Source organism: Physeter macrocephalus, chromosome 14 (assembly GCF_002837175.3).
Source record: "Physeter macrocephalus isolate SW-GA chromosome 14, ASM283717v5, whole genome shotgun sequence".
NCBI lineage: Eukaryota > Metazoa > Chordata > Mammalia > Artiodactyla > Physeteridae > Physeter > Physeter macrocephalus.
Genome location: NC_041227.1, coordinates 61,750,304 through 61,769,936, shown reverse-complemented (window position 1 = coordinate 61,769,936; position 19,633 = coordinate 61,750,304). Strand labels below are relative to the sequence as shown.

At 42.1% G+C, this 19,633-nt stretch overlaps 1 pseudogene; it reads right to left on the bottom strand.

The window, feature by feature from the left end:
- The window catches only part of LOC112064823 (acyl-coenzyme A synthetase ACSM1, mitochondrial-like), a 162,455-nt pseudogene that overhangs the window by 130,797 nt on the left and 12,025 nt on the right, over positions 1-19,633 (bottom strand).

Here is a 19,633-nt window from a genome sequence, read left to right as displayed (position 1 = left end):
TTGTTTTTCTCTTTCTGACTTACTTCACTCTGTATGACAGACTCTAGGTCCATCCACCTCACTACGAATAACTCAGTTTCATTTCTTTTTATGGCTGGGTAATATTCCATTGTATATATGTGCCACATCTTCTTTATCCATTCATCTGTTGATGGACACTTAGGTTCCTTTCATGTCCAGGTTTTTGGTTCGTCTTTCCAGAGCTGCCCCTTGCGGATCTGAGAATCTGCACTTTCCATCTTCCATTGTCTCTGTGGAAGGTGTGGCCCCATGCCCTCTTAATTGCTTCTTGTGCCCCTGGGGTCAATGGTGACTGGCTGTTGCTGGTGTCACTTCTGTTGGTGGCATCACCACCAGAAGCACTGGTATGGCAGAAGATTCCACTGTGGCTGGCGTTTCCTAGGTTGCAGTCACTGCTGCCCCAGTGGGGGAAGTTGGAGGGAGGGTAGAAGCTGGGGTCAGGGGTGGTCAAGTTCATGGGCACCACCACCACAAGCAGGGGTCTGGAGTTTCATGTGCTCCTGTGGCTGAAGTAACTGGGGTCATGGGGCTCACTTCTACTGCTGCCCCGTTCTCGGTGGCCATGGGCACTGCTGCAGCTGGAAGCCAGGGTCATGTGTGTCACCTTCACTGCTGTTACTGGATTCTCTGGGGCTGTGGCTCAGCCATGATAGCCAGGAGGCCTGTATCATGGGCACTGGTTCTGCCTCCTCTATGTGTTCCAACCCACTCACCTTCAGATTACAGATGTGTACATCTCTCTTGTGTCCTGGTGTGTTGAGCAGAGGAACCGGTGTTGAGTTATGGATGTTTTACTAGCTGTAGATTAAAGGAGAGAGACAAAACGATTGTCTCACACCACCATAATGCTTAGAAGTAGAACTTTTGTATGTAATTGAAGTTAATTTGGTATCAATACAAATTAGATTGTTATAATTTTACGATGTTATGTGTAATCCCCATAGTAACCATGAAAAATATCTAAGGAATATAAACCAAAGGAAATTAGAAGAGAAGCAAAATGTGTCACTAAAAAATATCAACTAAACAAAAAAGAATGCAGTAGTGGAAGAAATGAGGGACAAAAAATCATTAAGACATACAGAAGATGAATAGCAAAATGGCATATGTAAGTCTTTCCTTATCAATAATTACTTTAAATGTAAATGGATGAAACTCTCCAATCCAAAGGCAGAGATTTGCAGAATAGATGATACAACATGATCTAACTCTACACTGTCTATAAGAGACTCGTTTCAGATTCAAAGACACAAGTGGGTTGAAAAGATGGAAAAAGATATTCCCTACAAATAGGAGCCAAAAGGGTGGCTATCTAATAATATCAGACAAAATAAACTTGAAGTTGAAAACTGGTACAAGTGACAAAAAAAGGACATTATATACTGAAAAAAAGATTAATTCACTGAGACTATATAACATTCAGAAACATATATGTACCTAACAGCATAGTGCCAAAATATATGATTCAAACACTGACAGAATTAAAGGGAGAAATCAAAACTCCAAATTATATAAAATAAACATTGTTGGAATTGAAGGGAGAAATATACAGTTCTACAATAACACTTGGAGAGTTCAATATATTACTTTCAATAATGGATAGAACAACCAGAAAGAAGGTCAATAAAGAAGAGGAGGACTTGACTAACACTACACACCAATTGGATCTGACCAATATATAAAATATCCTGCGTAAGAACAACAGAACACACATTTTTCTCAAATGTACATGGAACATTCTACAGGATGGGCCACATAATATGCCAGAAAACAAATATTGGTACATTTTAGAAGATTGAAATCATACAAGGTATCTTATCTGATCACATAGAATGAAATTAAAAATTAACAACAAAAAGAAAAGTGAGAAATTCACAAATATGTAGAAAATTAAACAATACAGTCTTAAACAATCAATAAGTCAAAAATGAAATCACAGGGGAAATTAGAAATTACATTGAGATAAATAACAACCAAACTACAACATACCAAAGCTTGTGATTGTAACAAAAGCAGTGCTGAGAAGGAATTTTAAACACCTACATTAGGAAAAAAAAATCTCACATCAATAACTTAACACCTTAAGTAACAACAAAGAGGAGAGCAAACTAAATCCAAAGCTAGCAAAAGAAGGAAATAAGTTCGGATCTAAGAATAATAAAATAGAGAATAGGAAAACAATAGAGAGAACAAATAAAGCCAAAAGTTGGTTCTTTGATAAGATCAAAAATTGACAAATGTTTAGCTATATTAAGAAAAAAAGAGATGATTCAAATTATTAAAATCGGAAATGCAAGAGGAGATATTACTAGCAATTTTACATTCCAAAAAAAGAAAACTTTATAAGAGAACACTATGGACAATTATACACCAAAAGACAGGATAATCTAGATGAAAGAGGCAAATTTCTAGAAACACATAATCTACCAAAAACGAATCATGAAGAAATAAAAAATCTGAATACACCTATAACTAGTAAGGAGATTGAATCAGTAATCAACACTCTCATCCCTCCCCACCCTGAAAAAAAAGCTCCAGACCTGATGGCTTCATTGGTGAAAACTCCTGAACATTTAAAGAAGAATTAATGCCAATTATTCTCAAGCTCTTCCAAAAAATTGAAGGGGAGGGACTACTCCTTAACTCAATCTATGAGGTCAGCATTACTCTGACACCAAATCTAGACAAAGATACTACAAGAAAAGAACACTACAGACCCTTATGAATAATTGGGGCAAAATTCTCAGCAAAATGCTAGCAAACAGAATTCAGCAACATATTAAAAGGATTAAATACCATGTCCAAGTGGGATTTATTCCTGGTTCTACATGTGAAAATCAATCAATGTAATGAACCATGCTAATAGAATGACATTGAGGGCTGGGTGACCACATATCTATTCAATTGATGCAGAGAAAGCATTTAGCAAAATTCAGTACCCTTTCAAGATAAAAACACTCAGTTTATTTAATAAACTAGGAATAGAAGGAAACATCCTCAACATGACAAAGGCCGTATATTTTTAAAAAAGCATGGCTAACATCATTCTCACTGGTGAAAGACTGAAAGATTTTCTCTTAAGATCAGGAACAAGACAGGAGAGCCTGATCTCACCATTTCTACTCAACAAAGTATTGGAAGTTTACCCAGATCAATTAGGCAAGAAAAAGAAATGAGGCACCAAAATGAAACAGAATTAAAACTAGATCTGTTCACAGATAACATGATCTTACATGTACAAAACCCTAAAAACCTTTGTCTCACACACACAAATTGTTAGAGCTAATAAAGGAATTCAGCAATGTTATAGGAAAGACAATCAATGCACAAAACTTAAGGTGAAGTTCTATACTTTAACAATTAACAATCCAAAAAGGAAATTAAGAAAACATCAATAAGTATACAATACTAAGGATAAATTTAGTATAGAAGGTGAAAGACTTGTACACTGAAGATTGAAAATCACTGCTGAAAAAGAGAAAGAAGACATAAATAAATGGAAACGCATCCCATATTCATGGATTTGAGACAATATTAAGGTGACAATGCTGCCCAACATTATCTACAGATTCAATGCAATCCCTATCAAAATGTCAATGGTGTTTTTTGCAGACATAGAAAAACCCATCCTAAAATTCACATAAAATCTCAAAGGATCCCAAAGTGCAAAAACAACCTTTAGAAAGGAGAAAAAAGTTGGAGGACTTACACTCCTGATTTCAGAAACTTACTTCAAAGCTATAGCAATCAAAACAATGTGATACGTTCATAAAAAGAGACATACAGACCAGTGGAATAGCATAGAGAACCCAAAAAGTAACCCTCACATATACTGTCAATTGATTTTAGGCAAGGGTGCCAAGACCATTCAGTGGGAAAGACAGTCTTTTTAACAAATGGTGCTTGGAACCTTGGATGTCCACACGCAAAATAATGAAGTTACCTTATATCATACACAAAAATTAATTCAAAATGGATCAAAACTTAAATGTAAGAGCTGAGCTTATGAAACTCTTGGAAAAAAACACAGAGGAAAATCTTGCCTTGGATTTCACAATGATTTATTGAATATGACATCAAAAGCACAGGAAATAAAAGAAAAAGTATTGAATAGATAAAATGTTCTTCACCAAATTTAAAAGCTTTGTACGTCATAGGATACTATCGAGAAAGTGAAAAGACAACCCACTGAATGCGAGAAAATATTTGCAAAACATATAATTTGCATATCTGTTAAGGTATTAATATCCAGCCGACATAAAGAACTCTTACAACTTAGAAACAACAACAACAGAAAAATGAACAACCCAATTAAAAATGGGCAAATAACTTGAATAGACAATTCTCTGAAGATATACAAATGGCCAATAAGAACATGAAAGATGCTAGTCATTAGAGAAATGTCAATCAAAACCACAATGAGTTACCGCTTCAAACCCATTAGAATGGCCATTATTAAAAATAAACTGAAAATAGCTAGTGTATGTAAGGATATGGAGAAATGAAAACCCTTGTGCATGTGGAAAACATGTATGGCAATTCCTCAAAAAGTTAAACAGAATTACCATATGATCTAGCAATTCCATTTCTGGGTATATAACCAAAAGAAGGGAAAGCAGGGACCCAGTTACTTGCACAATCAGTGTTCATAGCAGCATTATTCACAAAGGCCAAAAGGTGGAAACAACCCAAATGTCCATCAAAACTTGATATATACATACAATGTAATATTATTCAGTCTCAAAAAGATGACAGTTTGCTAAAACACGAATGAACCTTGAAAACATTGTGCTAAGTGAAATAAGCCAGACACAAAAGGGCAAATGTTGTATGATTCCACTTATATGAGGTAAGTAAAATAAGCAAGTTCTTAAAGACAAAAAGTACCATTAGAGGTTACCAAATGCTAGGGAGATGGGGACTAGGCAGCTATTGTTTAATGGGAACAAAATTTCTTCTGGTGATGGTGAAAATTTTCTGCAGATGCATAGTGGTGATGGTTGTGCAATACTGTAAATTTTACTCAGTGCTACTGAACTGTATGCTCAGGAATGGTGAAAAGGGTAAATTTTATATCATATATATATATACCTCAATAAAAAGAAAATAAAATAACAGAATATAAGCCAACAAATCACAATGGAAGAGTGACATGTCTCGTTGCCATGAGAACACGTGAAATGAAGGAAATCAGTGTGGCCATATGTGAAGACATCTTTGTCTTATTTTTTTTTAAGTCATGGCTTTGGACCACCCCAGTTCAATTTAACCAGAATCTCTGTGGTTGGATCCAAGTATTTAAAAAACAAGAATCCCTCAAATGATTCTAACCTGCAGGCAGTATTAAGAACTGCTGATCTATACACCTGTTACTCTGTGTTCATTTTCTCTTTTATCCAACCTTTAAACTGTGCTACTGAGAATTAAGGCTAAGGCTTGCATGATTGCTTCTGGACAATAGTACCACAGAGGGACAGGACCCCACCCACCCACCCAAGGCCATAGTGTGATCACAACAGTGACACCAGCGGCTAGGACTCTGTAGAAAGGAGATGGAGTCTGAGATCAATTTCAGGGTCTGTCTACCCTTCTACGGTCCATCTTGGAAGCTGAGGATTTCCTCTTAGTGGCCACTGCTAGCTAGGGTTTGTCTGATGAAGAGTTACAGCAGGTTTCCTTATACTCTATTGTAGGTTTCTGTAGTTCCTGGATTTCTCATTTAGAGTTTGGGGTCCAAAACATACCACTTTGAAGCCTAGACCTGCCATTTATTTGACATGGGAAAGACATGTAAAGCTTCCAGTCTGCAGTTTCTTCCTCTTTAAAGTGGTGATGATAGCGCCCCTGGAGGCTCAGCGAGATTAATAGATTTGTTTGCACCCTCTTGGTAAGTGCGGTGGTATGATGTGAACCCAGTAAAGCCAGCATTCTTAACCACAAGAGATCACTGGACCCCAAGTCTGGTGGTTCTGATGCCAGGCTGTTTTCTACCTCATCAGTCACCCCATAAGTGCCAGACGGGTTATGACAGAAAGGGATGTGGGAACACACTATGAGCTTTGAGATTAATTAGAACAGGTTTCAGTGACTTGGAGTGAATAAAGGAAGAAGGAAGAAGTCTCAGGATGCAGAGTTCAGTCCAGTCCCTTATCAGCTACACAGCTCCCTGCAAGGATTCTTGGGCCTGTATGGGGGCAGATGGCGTGTCCTTACCTCGTAGTACATGAAGATGCCTGTGGGCCTGGTGGGCTTGATCCTGATGCCAATGTTTCCTTCAGTGTTGGGCGGCAGGATGTTGCCCTTGTCATCAATGATCTGGAGCAAGAGACCTGTGAATCCCACCCTGCGGGGATCCCCAGCACTCCTGCCCCACCCAAACACTGCCTGGCTCATTCATGTGACACAGTGGAGGTAACTGGGGGAGGAGGTTGTGGTAGAGGAGCCCTGTCAGAAAATAGAATAAAATTGTCAAAAGTCTTTGAAATCAGCAAATGGTGAAACCCAAGCCATGGGTCTATGTGTTTCATGCATATATAGACATCACAAATGTGTCTTCAAGCTAGAAAACACGGATCAGTAATAACTAAAGCCACCAGCAGTGGAGAGAGCCGCCTGTGCTACTGCAAGTACTCTTTCCCAGGCTCGGTGCGTGAGGCCTCTGGCTGTCCTGGCAGGCTGCACTCATGCCCAGGACATTGCAGGTCCCAACTGAAACCTCCCCAGGAAACTGGAGGAAATGTAGGCGGAGAAGAGGAAGGGCAACCGGGAGGCATGACTGGTTCTGTCACCTCGTGTCACACGATGGTCCAACCCTAGCCGAGCACTAACTGCTCTCTGCCAATGTCTTTACCACCAGACCTGAATGTCGTAGGGTGGGATGGCCTTCCCCATGGAACCCGGCTTGATCTTCATCCCCCGGAGGGTGCCACAACTTGTTCCCTGTTCACAAAAGAAGAGAACTGGGGTTGGCCGAGCGTCCAGGCTGATCACAAAAACACAGCATCCTTGCTCACAGATGTCATTTGATGCTGTGCAAAGAGCCCTCGTGGGGAAGCTAGAAGGCATCGACCCCACTCTAGTCAGCAGACATTCACTGCACCTGACAGGGGCTGGGCCTCAGCCCAGTGCTGGGGCTACAGAGTCCAGTGGGAGAGGCCAAGAAGAAGCAGAGGAGTGAGCCCAGGGCTGTGGGCATGTAACGTAGGGTGTAGAGTGCCCATACAGAGTCCAGTGGGAGAGGCCAAGAAGAAGCAGAGGAGTGAGCCCAGGGCTGTGGGCATGTAACGTAGGGTGTGGAGTGCCCCCCGTATGCCAGACATGTGTCCATTTGCTGGGGAGGGCCATGAGTATATTTAACAACCGTTTACTCGTAGCTGCCTCAACTGCTTCTCAGAGCTGTGTTGAGATTATTCAGATTGTTCACGTTGTTCCCCTACCCCCTGTGTCTTCCTGATGAACCTTATTCCTTCTTTATGGTTCTGTAAATTATCATTCTTCCTAAAGTTAAGTGCTTTACACTCAGAGCGACCAAGGTTTGAATATTGACTCCACCACTCACTAGCTATGTACCAGGTAATCCCCCTTGATCTCCTCCTCTGTCAAAGGGGGGTAATTATAACATTATCGCTTAGAGTGCTTGTGAGTGTGTGCCAGGCACACACCAAGTATTCAATAAACTACCACCAGCTATCACTCAGGCCCTAATAAAAGGAAGTTGGGAGATTCTCTTTCTGTGGTATTTTTCCCCGCACTTCTATTGTTGCTTGTCTGTTTCCCTCAGTAGATAATGAGCATTCAGAGAATAGAGATTGTCCCATCCATCTCTGCACCCCCAGCATCTAAACACAATACCTACCTTGAAACAACAGTGACAACCATAACTGCAATAGGGGTTGGACAATGTGCCCAGAGTTTTGTATACTTTCTTTCATTTACCTTATCATAACCTGGCAAGATTGGCATTATATTTCCATTTTGGAGATGGGGAAGCTAGACTCTGCAAGATTCAGTGATATGCTGATAGTCTCGAAGCCTATTACTGGCAAGGCTGAGATCTGAACTGGGGTCCGAGCTCCTGAGAGAGGAAGTACTTTCCCTTCTGCTATGTCACTGCTCACACTCTAGGCATGTGGAAAATGTTGCAGAGATGAGTGGATAGGTGTGAAAATGTTTGGAAAAATAAAGCACCATCCGGGTATCGGGGAGTATTCTGTTGTTACAAATAGTTAATGCAAAGGGACTGGTGTCATGGGTGTAGCGCATAGTTGTAACCTCACCCTTCTTGTCTGAATGCAAACTGTGAACCAGCAAGGACAGACCTAGAGTCTTAACATTTCTCAAGCCTGGAAGCAGATCCAGTAACTGATTATTTATTTATTTATTTATTTATTTTTGCAAAATAATGTCAGACAAGTACGTCAATTGGAACTGAAACAGCTATTTTGCTACAGGTTCTGAGATAACAGTCATCCCTTTGTCAGCTAAAGGGATGATAGGGAGGTAGGGGAAAGTGGCTCTGCCCAGCATAGGAAATGTATTAAGAATGTGTTAGAAGAGAGATAACTGCCCACACTATCATGGATAAAGTCCTTGAGGTTCAAGACATGCATGATTCTCTGCATGTCCTGCCCACTTGACTGGTCAGTGATCCTCTTTGGGATCACACTGTGTGTATGTGTATGTGTGTGGGGTGTGTGTGTGTGTGTGTGTGTGTGTGTGTGTGTGTGTGTGTGGCGTGTATACAGAAGATCTCTCCTCCTGCTAGTGTCTCACAGTCAAAGCTGTGTGCTCTCCTCATAAACACCCAGAAATGAACTAGTGAACTTCCGGGGCTGGCTCCTGCCTGCTCCTGTGGTTGCTGCCTAGGAAGGGACGGTGAAGTGGACAGGACTTGCAGTGGTGGCTTCCATGTTTCTGGAGAGTGCCTTCTATGCCAGTGCGCCTCCTGGGCTCCCTTAAACTAATTATCACAGGTACAGTGGCACCATGTCCTTAGACCCCTTTCTAAGTTTTTGTCCAATAGTTTTCAGCACGTTGGTTTTTTGACAAGTTGATGAGCTGCAACTGTCTTTTCTGCAAATTTATTTGGGACAAATTAGCCTAGAGCTCTGGAGCCTCCCATTGGCTTTGAGCAATGCTGTGTGCACAGCGGGGCCTCTGCACACACTCATAGCAGGATTCAGCTCATCTGCTGGGCTCAGTGGACGAGCACATCGTGACTGGCCCAGAGGGACCATTCGCCTACCGTTTCTGACTGTCCGTAGGCCTGGTAGAGCAGAATGCCTGTCTGTCTTCTCCACAGCTCTTGCTCCTCGGGCAGCAGGGCCTCCCCACCAGTACAGCAGTGCTCCAGGGTGGGGAACCTGAGACTGAGGGGAAGGCAAGGTGTCAACAGAGCCTCCGCAGATTGGGCTTGGGCGCTCGGCCCAGCCCCAGGGAGAGCTCAGAGCATTGTCATCTGGATCATTCATCCTTCTGCTCCTTGCCTTCTGGGCATTTTACTGGTGGTCAAGTCCAAGTGGAAGTCACTTCCTGTTGGTGCCTGTTAACTCATCTGGCAGGGGTAGGTGGTGGTAGTGGTGAGGCTCATGGGTTAAATCAGGGAGATCAGGATTGAATATGGATGTTGATGTAACAAGAGGGAGAAAAGTGTGCTTGGAACACTTTCTAAGCATTCTGTGTGGCTAAGAGGGATATTTTTATAAACCATAAGGGCTGAGGGATAAGACCCCAAGGATATGCTGGGATGGTAACAGAACTCTACCGCCTTCTGGGAAGAGTGGGCTTATGTGAACTGAAGGCCTTTTGTGTTTCTGGCTGGAGAACGCAAATTAGGGGTTGGAAGTGAATTGCTCGGGACATCAAGGAAGACCGGGGTTCATGTGAGTGAAGAGAAGGATCCCAGGTAACAGTCCTGAGAGCAGGAATTTGGGAGAGAACAGAAAAGTCCGCTGTGAACATCTGCAGTAGTTTGCTAGGTACGTTGTGCGATGTAACTCCTCTCATCTATTTTCCCCATGAAGATTTCCATAAATAATACAAAAACCATCACAAAATAATGATGGATTCCCTGAAGGAAATGGGTAGAAGTGATTGGGGTCTTAGTACCACCTTGCATGGGGCTGAGCTGAGCCAGCTCGTAGGGATGAGGGAGGTGGCAGAATCCCTTGTCACCCTCTCCTCGTATATACAGAGCCTGTGGTGATGGACAGGAGGGCTGGCTTCATTGAGGGTATGTTCCTCATTCCTCTTGAGCTTTATCCAAAGTACATAAAATGGGCAGAGTCTCCAATAGAGTCAATATTCATGCCCTGGTTGAATTTTTATGGGGTTTGTTCACCATCTCAAGAACGTTGCAACAAGTAGCTGTAATATAAGCTTTGAAATACAGTTGGAAACATAATTCTGTCAGATTGAGGGTTCATGAATAAAATTAAGCTGTATTTCAGTTATCTTCATAAATTGAACTCCTTGATATTTTAAGTCTTATATGTCTAAAACATGTTAGCTCTGATTTTGAAGTAGCCATTTCAATTTCAGAGTCGCTAAAAGATACATAAACAGCCATAAGTTTCAAAGAGGAGATCAAGTGAGTTAAAAATTAATCCACAAACATGGGGAAATGCAAAAATAAAATTACAGTGTGATACTACATACCCATCACATTGGCAAAAATTAAAACTTGGACAAAAACAAATATTGCCAGAGATGTGGAACAATGGGAATTCTCTTACCCTGCTAGCAGGAGCATACCTTGGTTCAATACTTTGGAAAATAAGGTAGTAGGGTGCAATGTCAGTGTGACCTAGCAATTCCTCTCCCAGAGAAAATCTACAGCAATGTGTGTTTACGTGTTTATGTACATGTTCAAAAATTCAATGCAGCATTAATCATCAATAGTCCCCAACTGAAAACTACCCAAATGCCCAATAATAGAACTAATTAAAAATATGCTACTTTCATAAAATGTCATGTTATAACAGCAATGAAAATTAACTCTAGCTTATGTAACAACATTGACACTTCCTAGAAACATAATGTTGAAAAAAGAAGCCAGATATTATGGAATAATGTATGATTACATGAAGTTCAAAAGCAAGTAAAGTAGAGTAATTTGTTTAGGGATATTTCCTATGTAAACTATGAGGGAAAGTAAGGAAATGAACACCATAAAAGCCAAGGCAGTGGATTCCTTTAGTGGAGATGGAGAGGCATAAGGAGGTCTCTGGGGCCACTGGCCATGTTCTATTTTTGTGCCTTGGGTGAGCGGTTACATAGCTGTTTTATTTTCAACAATTCATTAATCTGTAAATGTATATCTTATATAGTTTTCTGTATATTTCACAACAAAAATGTTTATTTAAAAAAACCCCACAATGATGCAAGGCTCACTGAGTGTTTCATTTGGTTCCCTGAATCCTGTTTAAAGAAATAATTAGACTAGCTGCTAAATATCACCACCAACATTTACCACCCCCACCCCTGCCAACACAGTATCCTCCAAGAACCATAGCTAAAATCAGTCAGACCACAGTGCATCAGATTATATAAAATCCTACCCAAAGATTCCTGTTACCAACCGCAGCCACTTCTACCATACCTGGTGGAAATCTGCTGCAGAATCATTCGATATACAGAGGTCGCAGCAAGGCATTGGGTAATAGGGTATTTGAATAATGTCTAGAAAGTTAGGAGAGAAAAAATTTTATTTTTACAATTAAGATTTAAAATATAGATTTGTTATTAGCATTTTAATTCTGACCTCTCCTCTAGGAGAGCCCATTTATTCATCTGTTAATTCTTTCAGAATACCTAAATTGAGCATAAATTCCATACATGGCATGTGTCAGGTACTATTGGAGCAACACAAGAAAGTCTAAGTTGAGGGGATGGGTAGGGAGGGAATGAAGGGAAAGTTTTGTTTTCTGAATTTGAATAGTAAATTTTTAATTTAACATGTTTCTTTTTAGTCACTATCTCTCATCTTCAATAGGAGAGACTGAAACCAAGTAATTTAAAAAGTTTATTTTTAAAAATTAACGAAAGTAATAATTGTAAAGTCAATTAAACAATTGAACTTTCAAATGCAGGATTTGGGATAAATTTGTAGACTCAATTCTTTGAAATAATTCAAGCTTAAAATACACTGAGACTTTGGGGACACCCCTTGTAGGGGAAGGAGAATTAGACCGGGTGGGGGAAGGAGAGAGGTGGATTCATTGTGGTTTGTGCAGTTCTATGCCTCCGAGACTGGCAGGATGCAGGCAGAAAATAATGACGGAGAGGCAGATATTGACACAGGGGCAGGGAATGAGAAGTGGGAGGTACAGTTTCAGGTGCTGGAGGGATGATGAGATGAACTTAACCAGCCAGCAGAAAAACAGGGGGGAACTAGCCTGGAGAGAGAAGACTGGACAGTTTTGAGAGCCACCTGAGTGGATGTACCTGCTGGAGAAATGGAAGTAAAGGAAGCTGCTTAGAGGGGAGGGAAAGTTGAGGGCAGAGCCTTGGATGACTACAGAGTTCAGGACTAAGCCGGGGGAACAGGCGGTAGCTGTAGCAAGTGGAGAATGTTCTGTGGAGCAACTTGACCTTAAGGGAGGAGAGACGGGGCTGGTCCAAGGTGTACCAGGGTGAAGGGAAGGTGTTCTTAGGATGAGAAACTTTGAATATGTTTATGGACTGAGGGAGTAGAGTCAATGAAAAGTGAGAGATTGAAAGTACAGGAGAAAAGGTTTAATGAGTTAAAGATTAATAGAGAGGGGCTCCAAACAGAAGGGCAGGGAAAAGAACAGGATCGGCAGCAGTTGTCGGGAGGGAGCTGGACGTTGAGAGGTGAAGGGGCAGGTCTGCTTCTGAGATAGAAAGCAGGGGAGTAAGTGGAGACACAACGACAATTTTTAAGTGAAGAGAAATACGTTGACGGAGTTCACGCAGGTGACCTCAGTTATTATCATGGTGCATGCATAACAGCAACTGCTACCACTTACTGAGTGTTCTCTCTGTGCTAGTTTCAGGGCTAAGCACTTTACATACCTTTCCTATGTCATCTCATTAATATTCCCAACAATTGAGTAGAGTCAATGAAAAGTGAGAGACTGAAAATACAGGAGAAAAGGTTTAATGAGTTAAAGATTAATAGAGAGGGGCTCCAAACAGAAGGGCAGGGAAAAGAACAGGATCGGCAGCAGTTGTCGGGAGGGAGCTGGACGTTGAGAGGTGAAGGGGCAGGTCTGCTTCTGAGATAGAAAGCAGGGGAGTAAGTGGAGACACAACGACAATTTTTAAGTGAAGAGAAATACGTTGACGGAGTTCACGCAGGTGACCTCAGTTATTATCATGGTGTATGCATAACAGCAACTGCTACCACTTACTGAGTGTTCGCTCTGTGCTAGTTTCAGGGCTAAGCACTTTAACACCTTTCCTATGTCATCTCATTAATATTCCCAACAATTCTGTGGAGATAGTAAACATTAAGACTCTCATTTTACAGATAAGGAAACTGAAACTCAGAGTGGTAAGGAAACAACTAATAAATGTCAATCATGGGATACAAAACTAGACCTGTCATATTCCAACACCTTTGTTTCTAAATACGTCATTAAATTGAGTAGCCACACAAATACAACTTTCACACACCAGCTACCTGGCCCTGGTAGAGCCAGGATCCAGGATCCAGGAGATCTGAGCTTGTTCTGTTTGCTTTCATTTCTCAAAATGTATATTCTGGTTCCCAGGTCCACAAAGTCTGATCCATAGGTCTAGGGAAAGCTTTGGAATATGTGTTTTCTTCAAAGTTACCTCTTGATGTAATTCTGATACAATGATTGAGTCAGTCCTTCACATTTCAGAAACCCAGAGCCAGGGTTATATTATGCTAAGAGGCTTCTTTGCTAGATAAAGTATTTTCTCAGTTGGATCCAGTTTTTGAACTCGAAATGCATTTCTTCTGGGAGTATGTTGATATCGGAAGGTTCGTCTTCTTACCTGTACAATGACCTTGGGGTCAAACTGGGGCAGATGATGGACAAAGACTGTAGACCCCGCTGTCCATGGTTCAAGCAGGGACCCCAGGACAGCCAGAATCCAGCCTGTGCCTGATAGGCACCAGAGGACATCAGACGTCTTCAGCTGCAGTAATTTCCTGCTAACTCCAAAATACAGTTGGCCTCAGATACTATTCTGAGTACTATACGATCCTTCCCTTTTCTCCACCCCCATTCCTCCAGGATTTTGCTACTCAGTTGTTATCATTAGCACAGATACCAACTGTCTACAAAAGCCTCCTCTGTCCCCCTGGTCTGGTTAATAAGGTACAAAGTATATAGAATGTGGTCTGGTTTGACTATTACTAGTTGGGGGATGGGGAGAAGGGAGAAGAGTTTGGTTTAAAATAGATTAAATGGTTAACCCAGCTTCAGCCTCTATGTTTGTTCCAGGTTAGGGCAGTGGCCTGGTGTGGCTTAGTTCCAGGTATTATTTTTCCCTAACAGTTCACGACTGGGAAACTCTATGCCGAATTTGTCCACAATCAAGGAGAGGAGAGGACCTGTCACGTAAGGTCACATTGCTGGAGCATTTTATCTTTCCCCACCAAACCCTGGAGCTACTGACGGGGACACAGGGGCTTGTCGTTTGTGTGGTTTGCAGAATGCCTGCTGTTCCCACCCACATCTCCTCCGTGCCTCCTGTGGAGGTGCTCAGGCAGGACCCAAATGTGCCTCCTTTGTCATTCAGATGCCTCTGTCAGCAAACACTCATACGGAGTCTATACTTCTCACACCCTTAGGGGTCTGAACCGAAGAGAGCAGAAAGGATAAACAGCAAGGGGTCAATTCCACCAGGAGTTCCTTTCCCGGCACATACACATACACATGCGCACTTCAGCCCAGACGTGTGGCCCAGCTTCGAAGCTGGTGCCCTCTCTCCTACCATGAAGGGAAGACAGATCGCAAAGCAAGTCCATGGCTGTGCTTTGCCATCTTGGGGAAGCCTGTGGTCCCACTGGTGAAGAAGATGGCCATTGGGTCCAGGGTCTTTGACTTAATACAGGTGTGAACTGGGGATTCTGACCTGCAAAGGGATTGAATACAAGAGGACAGAAGTCATGTTTCCTGTTTTTCCATCCTCTGGGGAAGCAAAAGAAGCAATATGAGGCTTGGAGTCAGAAAACTGGGGTCTGCAACTCCCAGTATCAGGCACCAAACAAAGTTTATGGGTGACTTGGATAGATGGACTGACATTTCTTCATTTTAAAAAGTGGGGAAAATATGATGTATTATTTTTAATTTAAAAAACATTGAAATAGTATTGCCAATGATTCCAGACAATGCTCTAAATGATCTACAAATAAGAACTCATTCAATCTTCAGAGCAACCCTAAGAGGTAAGTACTGCTTTTATGCCCATTTTGTAGATGAGGGAACTGAGGCTCAGAGAGGTTAAGTAACTTACCTGAAGACATATAGCCAGCAAGTTGCAGAGCTAAGATTCAAATTCAGACAGTGTGATCCATATACTATGCTTTTAGTCACACTGCTAACCGTGTATTTTACACAGACTAACTTTACAGGAATTTAACCTCATAAACTTGGTGTTGAAGGGTGGGAAAGAGAAAGCTAGGGGGAATGAGAGTATAAAGAATATATATATGTACATCTGCCCTAGCATGAGCTAGAGGTGGAAGGTAGAATCTGTAGCTCCCTCCATCTGCCTTGGTTCTGGGGAGCTTCTCCTTGGCTGAGAGTCTCTTTCTTGGGCCTATTACAATTGTAAATGCAAGCTTCCTATAGTACTCAGTCAGAGAGGCTGCAAGTAATCCCAGTGCTGGATTGAGCACTGGCTCTTGTGGAGAAATGATACCATACTGAGTCTGGGCAATTTAGGCGAGTTTTAATGAGTATTCTTTGTTTAAGCTATTTTAATCTAATTCTCTGACTTTAGAATCTAGCATAAGATGTGATTTCACTGTAATATTTGCCCTTGGGGGTTGAAGTAAAGAGCTTTAAAAACTGTGGAATTACTTCAAGAGAACAAATCCAGCATGGTTTGTGTGTGATATGAAAAATGCCTGAAGGCTTGCGGAATCAGAGTTTTGGAGGTGGAGGGGTCTTTCTTACCTTCAGCACTTCTCTAACTTTTCCTTCAAGGTGTCCCTATAGACACCCACCCCCTAGGACATGGAAAGTGTTTGCTCCCAAAGCTGCCGGTCATTTCTTCCTCAGTCTCAAGTTTCACCGTAAAAATTCATCTTAACCTTTCGTTCAATTTCTTTAATTGCTAATTATTTACATTAAAATAATATTCAGATTCCCCACCTACAAGGAAAATGCAACACAATAACCCTCTGACTTTACACATCTCCTTTGCACAGGGGTGATTATACTTTAGTGAGGGAGCCACAGAAGTTCAATTTCCTCATTTTATTCATAAAACAATTGCAGCCAAGAGAGGAGAGGGAACTAGCCCAAGGTTACACAGCAAATCAGTGACATAGCTGTGAAGAGAAGCTCAGACCTGGTGAGCTTCCTCCCACTGGCTGCTTCTCTACCAGCGCTTGGCAGTGAGTGGCTTTCTCCTGCCATTCCTCAGAAAGCACACTCGTCAGACCAGAAACTCACTTAATCAGTGATCGGAAGTCCAGCCACCCTTTACGGCTGTGGTCAGACACCAGGAGCTTGGTTTTCAGAGCAGGACACTCAGAAGCGACAGAATCCACCTCTGGGGCAAGGGTGTCTGTGGTCACGATGCCCTTGGCTTTAGACACTTGTAGTCGGTAGAGAATGTCCTTGGCTTTCATCTGGGTGGTCCCTGGCATGAAGATGATCCCTAGGGATGAGAAAGAAACTGCTTGTTCTGGTACCTCTCACAGCCTCACAACCTTGGCTGTCAGACATGGTTTATCTGCATAGAAATCCCCTAACTTCTTGGTATGCACAGGATGGTCCACAGCATCAACACCACCTAGGACCCAGAATCTCACACCCCACCCCAAACTTACTGAATCAGAATCTGCATTTTAACAAGATCTCCAAGGGATTTCTATGCACATTAAAATTTGAAAAGCCTGCCCTAATCATTTCTACTCTAAATGGATCTAGCCAGTAGACAGGTGAGTCCTTCTTTATACAAATTTACACAGGATCTGGGAAAGATACAAGTAGGACAGTGTCCCTGACACTGCCTCCCTGCCCCCATTTTCCTCCTCTCACTTCCTTCTCTGTCATCGTGAATCTCTTGTCATCTCTTGTCATCATCTTTGTGTCATCTTGAATTTCCTCTCTTTCCTTCGTTCGTCATACCCAAAGTTAGCTACAATGTCCTTTGAACTTTGCTACTTTCACTTCCATCTTCTGTCGCCAACAATTAGCTCAAATCTTTGTGTGCCCCTCCTGCATGCTAACTTCCCCACCACATGCCCTGTCCTGAGTCTTCCTACTACCCACCTTCCGTATGATTAGCCTGCTTAGTTCCACAGAGCACTGACTTTCTCCCTCCACATTTCTTCTCTTCACTAACACCTGGACCCTCTCTCCAGGAAAACACCACATTCCCCATCCTGACTTGGAGGGCACTGCACAGGCTCCATCTTCCCTCGCACAACTCTATTCTCTATTTCAAGATGACCATTCTTCGTATCGGCTACTCCTGACTCTAAGCATTTCCATGTGCTATGACCATTCTTGGAATTTCCGTCCTTTGCTTCTACTCCTCTTTAATTCTTCTTATCCCAGAGGTCTCAACTCATGTCTTGGGTTTCTCATGGACCGTCTCTTCACTAGACAGATGGCATGGCTTCTCTATACTCCCTCAGCCACTGCTGTTATTTCTTGATCTTGATGGATTAATCAACTATTTGTGAGAAAACATGAGACAGAGGATACGTGACCAAGAGCACGACATGTTGTATGAGCATGCATTATACAAAAACTGAAGTGATTCAAAAAGGATCCATGAGTCCCATACTGATTATGTAGATTATTGCACAGATAAGCAATTAAAAGGGAAAGGAAAATCTCTATAGAAGAATGCCAACTAATAAATGTAGACGGAATGATATAAATAGAAAATCCTAATAAAAGACCACCATTAAAATATTCAATTCAGTCAAGAATCATCAGTGGATTCTCAAACCATAAGGTGAAAGACAGTTGGGGAACAGGATATTCACACAGTCCCATAAATATTACATGACAGATTGCTTACTAAGTATGAAAGGAAAAGGTACCTTTACAAAGGTGGATACTACCTTTCTAAAGTGATAAAACAATATCAATGATATTAGGGCAAACCAACTTTATGTATCCCCAATGTGATGCACCAAGGAAGACACATAATTGCCCTTCCAGTACCTGGGCTAAAAACGTCTAACCTGAAGGTAATCATGAAGAAGGAGTCAGAAATACAAATTTTGATGGACCTTCTGCAAAACAACTGGCTTAGACGCTTCAAAATTGTCATCATCATGTAGACAGTGTAGAATGTAGAGAAACATTCTAGATTAAAGGAGACAGGGGACATATAACAACTAAATGCAATGCACTGGATTTTTTTTTGTGTGTGTGTGGTACGCGGGCCTCTCACTTTTCTGGCCTCTCCCGTTGTGGAGCACAGGCTCCGGACGCGCAGGCTCAGCGGCCATGGCTCACGGGCCCAGCAGCTCCGCGGCATGTGGGATCTTCCCGGACCGGGGCACGAACCCGTGTCCCCTGCATCGGCAGGCGGATTCCAACCACTGTGCCACCAGGGAAGCCCTGGATTTTTGATTTAAACCAAATAAATGCTATAAAGGACATTATTGGGACAAGTGAGGAATTTTGACAATGGATGTATATCAGGTAACTATATTGCATCACTGTTAAACTTCTTGTGTGATAACTCTACTGTGGTTATGTGAAGGAAATGTCTTGGATCTTAGCAGATGCATGCTCCAGTGTTTATCTGGTGTTTATGGGTGTCACAGTGTCTGCAACTGATTCTTAAATGACTCACTGGGAGAGAGGGCTCGAATATGGCAAAACGTTAACAATTGATGAATCTTATAAAGAAGCAGAATGTCTGAGACCGTGTAAGAGAAAGTGTGTGTGTGTGTGTGTGTGTGTGTGTGTGTGAGAGAGAGAGAGAGAGAGAGAATTATGACATTGTGTTTGAGAGGGTGTGCATATAAGGGATAGAGTGGATGAGAAGGAGTAAAATAATATTTGAGTGAGTCTGAGGAAAAGAAAGACTGTGAAGAAGAAAAATTGGGGGGAAGAGAAAGCACCTAATATTTCAGGACAAACTGGCTCTAGGTGAGCCCAAAGGTCTGCTTGGGTCACTGACCTGTTCGGATGCAGCCCACAATCACCAGCCACCACTCAGGCACTCGAGGCAGAATCAAGGCTAGATGGTCTCCCTCCTGCAGGCCACAGGTCTGTGTGAAGACGTTGGCTGCACGACGGGTTAAGTCTGTCATCTCTCTGAAACTCCACTTCACTTCATCCCCTTGATTATTCACCCACCACAGGGCTGGGTTTGGGCCTCTCTTGCCTTCCTGGTTAGGATCATATGCTACATGTTATTTCCTGCTTCAAAGGAAAGGGGCACTAATTTGGCCAATCCACTACCACAGTCA